This window comes from Kryptolebias marmoratus, linkage group LG22, assembly GCF_001649575.2.
Source record: "Kryptolebias marmoratus isolate JLee-2015 linkage group LG22, ASM164957v2, whole genome shotgun sequence".
NCBI lineage: Eukaryota > Metazoa > Chordata > Actinopteri > Cyprinodontiformes > Rivulidae > Kryptolebias > Kryptolebias marmoratus.
Window position 1 is genome coordinate 6370142 of NC_051451.1, and position 8179 is coordinate 6378320.

The 8179-nt window shown below is 36.6% G+C and overlaps 1 protein-coding gene and 1 long non-coding RNA gene across 7 annotated transcripts in view; one reads left to right on the plus strand and one right to left on the minus strand.

Moving 5' to 3' along the window:
• The window catches only part of ninl (ninein-like), a 113949-nt gene that overhangs the window by 26425 nt on the left and 79345 nt on the right, over window positions 1–8179 (plus strand). The gene's annotated exons all lie outside the window — the stretch shown is intronic.
• LOC108250726 lies at window positions 3469–7231 on the minus strand. The gene is made up of 5 exons (XR_001809312.2): window positions 6959–7231; window positions 6600–6876; window positions 6361–6491; window positions 6042–6150; window positions 3469–3941 (listed from the first exon to the last, which is right to left on the minus strand). It is a non-coding gene; the product is annotated as an uncharacterized LOC108250726 (long non-coding RNA).

Sequence of the window (8179 nt, forward strand, 5' to 3'; positions counted from 1 at the left end):
AGGCCTCAGCCATTCTTGAAAATCAGGCATCTCCAACCAGGAGTCCGAAAACTTGCATTTACCCATTGTTCTTCTCACGGTCTCGCGGCAACTTACTCGAACACACAGACTCAACTTGGAGATAAAGCAGCCGCGCATGCGCACAAGATAGGCCTAGTCGTTAAGGCTGTAACCTGACACTCTAGCGAAGGCAGTTTCCGAATCCTCTGCGGTGAGGAAAACAAATATTAGTCATACATACTTTTTGCTGTCAAATTATTTAAAGCTAGAATAACAGCAAAAAATAATAATACCTCATCAAATCGCTTTCAAGACTTTTTAATACTTTTCAAGACCCTTAATTTTCCCAAAATTGATTTATCAACTTTTAATAACTTTCAAGACCCCGCGGACACCCTGTTCACATTTTCTTGTTTAACCTCTTAAAGCAGTCACTGCAGATGAGTGATTGTCAGTTTCTGTAAGATTTCTGCAAATGGAGCAGGTATTTCTGCTTTCTGGTCAACTTCCTCATCTGTCTCAGATTTTAAGGGTCGATTCGTCCCACTCCATGTTTCAGCTCCTTTCATAGATCGGATCTCATAGAAGTTCACTTATAAAGAGCAAATTTTGTTTTGGGCCGTTATCTCGTTGAGCAGCCTTTTTGACAAATGAGAGCAGGTTTTGCTTCAGATGCCTTCATATTTCATTGTATCCAGACCAGACCCAAACCAACCTGTGTCAGGTGCAGCCTACAACCCAAGAACAAAAGAGAATCTTCTTGTGTTTGACAACAGATATAACACTGTTTCTTGTAAACCTTTAATTTAAAAAAGAGCAGATGTAACTTATCTAAAGATCCAGTGTTGTCTCATTTGTTCACATGAAAATGTTTCAGATTTTCCCACATTAAAGAAAGGAGCATCAAAAAGTAAAAAAAAAAGGAATACAAGCACATTTAGGAGTCAGTACATAACCACACTTTTGGCCCTCAGACATATACCCAGTGGCTTTCATGCTCCATAATATCACATGTATCCATATTTTAGCTTAGTCAACAAAACAATTAAAAATCAAGACTGCCTGTCTTTAAAAAAAATAAAAATCTTTGTTTTGCAGTAAGCAGTCTGATTTCAAACTGCCATCTTGGCCAAAGAGGCAAAATAAAAATCTTTGTGTTCTCAGAAAAGTTGTTTCAGTTTCAGGACCTCCAATTAACTTTACAGTACATCCACATCAGAGCACACAAGACAGATTCAGGAATTCTTTCTTTTCCAGATTTCACATTTGTCATTCCCTTTAAACGCATTCAGACAATATTGGATGTATTTGTGAGGTATTTTATTGGGTTTATTGGGACATCCATTTTTAAAAGTCATCTTGGCATCGATTGGAAACACAAAACGTAGTACAATTAGGCTGTTGCTAGTTGTCACTTATTGTAGGGGGGGAGTGAGGGTGGGCATCTCAATAGAAAAGATGGACTACTAACCCTGCATCCATGGCACAAAAGTGGGTGCAGTACTTTTTCACTGTAGAAGCCCCTCAGCTGTCCTCTTTTGCTGCTGCCCCAGAAAAACCTGCACCACAGTATTTAAATTCTGCTCCACTGCTGAAGCAAACAGAAATTACATACAGCTTTCTGTGCTGAGCCTGAAATTCTTCTGAATATTTCCTCCAGTCAACAACCCCTGCAGTTATAGCAAAAATATGATTAGATCATCAAGCACAGCATTTTACAAAATAGCAGTTCTATAAGGCCTGTAGTGTTTTCCTTCCCCTATATATTCAAAATGAATAGCAAAAGTTAATTTTAATATTTTTTTTCCAGGACAAAAAAAACTTAGTCCAATACACAATTTATTTTTTTTATTATAACATTCTGACTAAATTATAACAATGATTACTCATTAACGGGAATTATCAACCAAAATATGTCATTTCTTAGCAAGTAATATTTTAATTAATATAAATACATATGTTACTCTGTATCGATCAAAATTTTTATAATAATCTGGAATTTTTTATTTTAGTGCTGGCACAAATGAGCTAACGGTACAGATCGACTTTTAATTTTAACTTTCCACAAAACCCAATTCAGAGATCACCACACAAACGATCACTATAAATACATGACAGAATTTTTAAAAACAAAAGTTCAATTATTTACAAAAATAGGTGATTAAGTATTGAGCTATCAGCATAACAGAAATATTGGACTAATACATGTGGATTTATTATGCTAAAAAATCTCTAAACATCAGTGCCTTTTGATGGCGGTATGTTAGTGTAATGTGCGAGCTGTGAGGGCTTCAAACCTGTAACTTTGGAGTACAGGAACTTGTCTTCGTTAAATCATGAACTTCCCTTCTTAAAATCTCTAGCAGAATGAATAAAAACCCAGTCAGAGCAAAGATGGCTACCAATACCGAGCCACCCCTTTCAAAATAAGAGCACACAACATAACCAGAACTTACCCCCTTACAGTAGTAACATGGTAATATATATGTCTTGATTAATGAAAATTATATTACCTTCATTTTGATTTCCTCTGGGCAAATTTGCGGTTAGGAGAAAGAAAAAAGAGGGAGAAACGGCAAATACAGCTAGCTAATCAGTGTTTGCTTTTAGGAAATGCCTCTTCTTTATAAACTCCCACTTTCAGTCTGTAGAGAACCCCTTATCCTACATCTGGCCTTCGGCTAAGCCCGCATCCAGGTGGACTTCGGAGAAGTATTTACCCACAATTCATCGCTGCATGTGACAGTTTTAATTTTTTTGTTTTATTATCTTTATTGATAATACAAGGGTTTTGAATTAAACGGCAGAAATATGGCAGTGGTGACAGAGCAAGCTGCGTCTGTCATGAAAAAAGCAGTTTTTAAATGTAAAGTATTGTTTCACTCTGCTATATATGTGTGAATACTATCAAACTTTGCTCCGTATTCAACAAGTCATAACAAAACACATTTGAAAAGCCTAATATCTCCTGCAATGACTTTGGAAAGCAAAAATACCTATACTGTACTTTACTTTTAAAATTGTAATTAAATAATTAAGGCTGTTAAAAACAAACAACTTAGTCACAGTATCTCAAGTTTTTAAAGAAAAAATATTGATTCCAGTCATTGTTCAAAAAGAACTATGAAACAATAACTATATTTACACATAAGCTGTTGTAATTAATTTACTTTGCTTGTAGTTCCAGTTTTCTAACAACAAGATTATACAAACCTCAAACAACAGTTACAAAATGATATATTTACAGCTTTGTTGGTTTTACTCTTTATTACAGCCACAGACAACTTATCTTCACCATTTGCTAAGTGTGGACCTGACACTATTTATATGAAAAGTAAATAACACTGTGCTGCACAGGAGTAGGTCAACTGAGCCAAAGTAAAATGAAAAATTGTAAATGTACATAATATTTAAAGAACACATTTTGTAAACAAACAAAAAGATAAATGCACAATTTCAAAAGCCTATGTATTTCACCAAAAATTATTTAAAATGGCATTTAATACAATAAAACAAATTAACAAGAATGTGTGACAACTAACATTTGTAAAACAAAGTGTATATAGAAAAGGTCTGAATATTTCCAGTGCTTTTAGTATTGACGGTCAGGGCAGTGTCCAGGTATGACGTCACAGTGGTAACGATGGTCTTCTCCTCGTCTTCCCTTTCCTGTGAAGCTCACACAGTCTTTGTACTGTCAGTTGCAGGAAGAACATGTTAACGCTGCAAAGGGAATACAGTTTTCTGACTTACATGATGCTGAAAATTTACTCCAGTGGACTCCATTGATGAATGTAAATGTAATCATGTCTTCTGAGCGGACAGGTGGCTGTGCTGCTGTGGCTGCCTGCATGTTGGTTGCTGCTGGCTGGACACCATTTCGAAAGTCATTGTGTGGTTCACCAAATGATTCAGAAGACCGCAACTGAAGTTACGGAATTCTGCAAAAACCAAAAGAAAGGAATAAAATTATAAATAACAAAAATATATTTTGCAGATATATTTATGCAAGAAATGGTCAATTTACACTCAAAATAGCGCAAGGACAAGAATTCACAATGTAATAGCTACAAACACAAATACTAAAGGTTATAACACATCAGGAAATATACAAGTGAGTGGTTTTTAAAAGGTAAGTTTGAAATTACTTACTGTGTACTCATTACCAATATTATTATAGTTTTGTGGGATTTACCAATTACTTTTAAAAGTCACAATGGCCTCCAGATAACAAATCTTTTGCAGACATTGAAGTTCCATTGTCAAAGTGATATTGCTCAGACAGCCAGAGGCAGGTAGTAATTAATTACATTTACTCAGTTACAACTACTTGAGTAACTTTGCTGGAATAAATTTACTTTTAGGAGTAGTTTTGCTATACCACACATTATACTTTTACCTAAATAATGTTATTATTAAATATTACTCCTCTTACTTGAGTAAAATTTCTGAATACACTACCCTGTGCGAGTAACTTCACTGAACGAAGAACATATTTTAAACAAAAAAATACACGAGACACAGAGACAAATCTGAGGTTTATGTTAAAAGTCACACTTCTTTTTTGTGCTCAAGCTTTGCTGTTTACATCTGTCCAGCCTGTTGCGTCGTTTGTAGATTAATCACACAGCAAACACCATATATTGTCAGTGGAAGTACTTATATTAGGTTATTAAGTTTTGGAAACCACCTTATTTGGAATTATGTTTCTACCTTCATTATTTGTCTTGTATTAATGTTTTTCATGTTAGGTTTTAAAATACCAGACACTGCACATAACTTCATTTTTATTCATGTCTAATTAAATGAATGTAAAATATTAAATTTGACATTATGATCAGTTACTCAGTACTTAAGAGTAGCCATTTCACCAAATACTTTGTTACTCTTACGTGTGTAGTTTCTTGCACAGCTACTTATTACTGAAAATATATTGAAGTAGTTGTACTCTTACTAGAGTGTCACATTTGGGTAATTCCAAATAAGGTGGCTTCCACCTCTGCTCGCAGCTTAGTTTCTAAAAAGATTACTGACTTTCCAGAAATTCATAATAACTACTAGCTTTGAGTTACGATTGTATACCATCAGCATGAAGATCCCGCAGACTGAAGAGGAAACGGCTAAGAAAAACAGAAGGACACAAGCAAAATTTAAGAAAAGGAAAATCGTATTTAGTGTCTAAATATATGTATTTCATTGCATAAATGTTCCCATTTTGATAAATTAAAACATACTTCAAGATCTCTCCCTGTCTTCTCTGTCCATGGTTAATTTAATGAAGGCTGCAATGCGTCTGCACACAGTTGAATTATAAGCTTACATGAAAGTATGTGTAGTGAACAAGAACAAGACTTTTATGAACAAGCCTGGGAACGAGGCTTTCATGAACTTGTATCCAAAGAACAAAACTGGCAATTGAACAAAGCCAGAAAACGTGTATAGTCTCAACCTAAATAAATTTCTGTAGGCCTCGTCACCAAAACCATCAGGGTGAAGAGAGTCCAGAAACACTACCTCTCTCTGTTTTACCAGTAGAACCTGCAATTGATGAAACAACAAAACATATGCCTGCACTAAACTTATCTCAAACAGAAAAATGTCATTACACAGAGGAGGTAGTGATTAGCAGCGCCCTGCTGTTGACTCCATGCTGGGAAAACCACTGCATCTTTCGTAGTCAGGTCTTATTAGTACCAATATATATTATTATACATATTATATCACTAGAAAAAGAGACAATGAAAAGAATAGCGAGATAGATGGATTTATAAAAGTACTTCCAGGCAATGAACACAGAGTATCCACATTTTCAGCCTTCCACATGGGCACCACATAGAGATCAAAAATGTGTATCTCTCTTCCCTTATGACAACAGAAAAAAGACTATTTTAATTGATCAACACCCCCCTCAAAAATTTTTGAGATATAAAGTCATTTTCATTACAAATCTCTTTTCAGTTTCCTCCACTATTTAAATGCAGGCATTTCATGTAGACAAGTACAGATTACAGGTGTTATGCCACACCATGAAATATACTTACATTTGATTCCATGCGCTGATTTAAGGACCAGAAATCCTCCCGTGTTAGGCAAACACTTCCCTCCTTTATTAGCTTATCTGATGGGCAATCCTGGTCCAATGTACCTTAGCTAAAGGTAGGAAAATAAAAATATGTTAGGAAAATAATTTCTGGTTACATTACAATTGCAGGTTATAGCAAAAGGGCTAGTAACATGAGTAAGGAGAGGAGACCAAAATCAGCCCATTTATCCCGGACATTGTGGTGCAGAGAGAGGTGCTTTGAATACTTGTGAGTTAGGGCTTCTAGGTTAATATATGAAAAATGTGTCAATGCTTACAAGACCCTCTTGAACTGGGTTCACATCTTTTTCCCACTTGGCTCCAGAAGAACCATATCAGTGCTCCAGCTGCAGATTCACTGACGAGTATCCATGGTCCTGGAGAAGCTTCCTCTCAGTTTGTTGTTCACCTGATTATATGTATGAGGACAAAATCAAATCAATTATTAAAAAAAGATATAAATACAAAGACTACTAATGCATTGAGGATTGGGGGTGGGGCATGTAAATGAACTCACTTTTTAACCTATAGTATGGCCTGAGTCTTGACACATTGACCTTCTGGGAGGTAGATCCCTTCATCACAGTGGCTACTCCTCTGCTTGAAATGTTTCCAATGACGTAAGGTACTCTGTGCTGGCTTGTTAATGTGTCCCCTGTACATCTCCTTTTTGGATCCCATGAAATAAAACGCTCATCTTCAGTCTCAACAGTCTCTACTCGGGTAAACTTATGTTTCCGGTCCCCAAAGGTCTTCTGCTGTTTTGCTTGAGCCCTCTCAATATTTTTAAGAACCTTCAAAAAACAGGAAAATGCTCCATAAGCAAGATAGAATAATAGGTTTGTTACATCTACTTCCGTCTTGACAGTTACAAACCCTGGCATTTATGTGTTTCACTTCAGTCAGCTGGTTCTCAATTTCCTCCTCAGCATTTCCAACCTCGAAGCTGTCTCCCATTGGGCAGGCATTCATAACCTCCGGCAGACGTGGGTGGCGGTGGAACAAGAGGAAGTAGGGAGTGTATTTGGTTGAAGACTGATAACAAAAAAGCACATGCTTAGCTCTTTCAAGACATTAAGCCTTTAGTGCAAATGAACTGGCAATAGGATTGCCTGCTTTGCAGTGTTTATTCCATAAACAACTGCAGGAAGGTAGAGGTCCCAGTCATTATGACTGTCATTTATGTACTTCCTCAGAACACATTTGATATTTTGATTTGTCCTTTCATCCTAAAAGTAGTCACGAATTATTTTATTTAAATGAACATGACTGTAAAGTCCTGCAACAAAACCCAAGCTATACCTGTCCATTGGTCTGGGGGTGGTAGGCACTTGAAACAGCATGCTGAATGTTTAACAGGTAGATATCTTCAAATGACTGAAGTTTGCAACAATAACACAGAAAAAAAAGATGAAATTTCACCTGGTTTACAAACTCCTTGCCCTGATCAGTAATTATTTTCCTGACTAGCCCAAATATATACAACTTGGAGATGATTGCTGAAGACACCTCCACAATGGTCTTTGATTGCAGAGGCTCAGCAACTACCCACTTGGTGTATAAGTCCGTCATAGTCAGGACATAATTGTTTCCCCGTGATGTCTCTGGAAGAGGCCCGATCAGGTCCAACTCAAGAACCTCTCAAGGTTCCTTGACCTGAAAGACATTAAATAAAATTAGTCCACAAAAATAAAAGAATTATGTTGGAAAGGCACTACTTGTAAAAACAGTGTTCATCTTTTAGTCTAGCATTTCTCAACGGGGGCAGTACCGCCCCCTGGGGGGCGTTGAGAGGATGACGGGGGGCACTGGCAGCAATATTTTCAAAAAGGGTGCGTTGATATTCTTTTGGGGGGTGTTTGCTTAAAGGTAAAGTTTACACAAAAAATTCACAACAATATCAGTTTAAACTTTGAACTACTTGCAAAAATATTGTGGCCTAAAACATTAAAACCGGCACAGAACTGCAACGGTATCGATGGTGTTTCTCTTCGGCGCAGCTCTGTGCTGCCTTCAGGAGAACGGGACATCAGATTATCGTTTTTATAATTTGTCCCACATGGCAGTTACTTTGTAAACTTTGAGAAAGGAACGCTC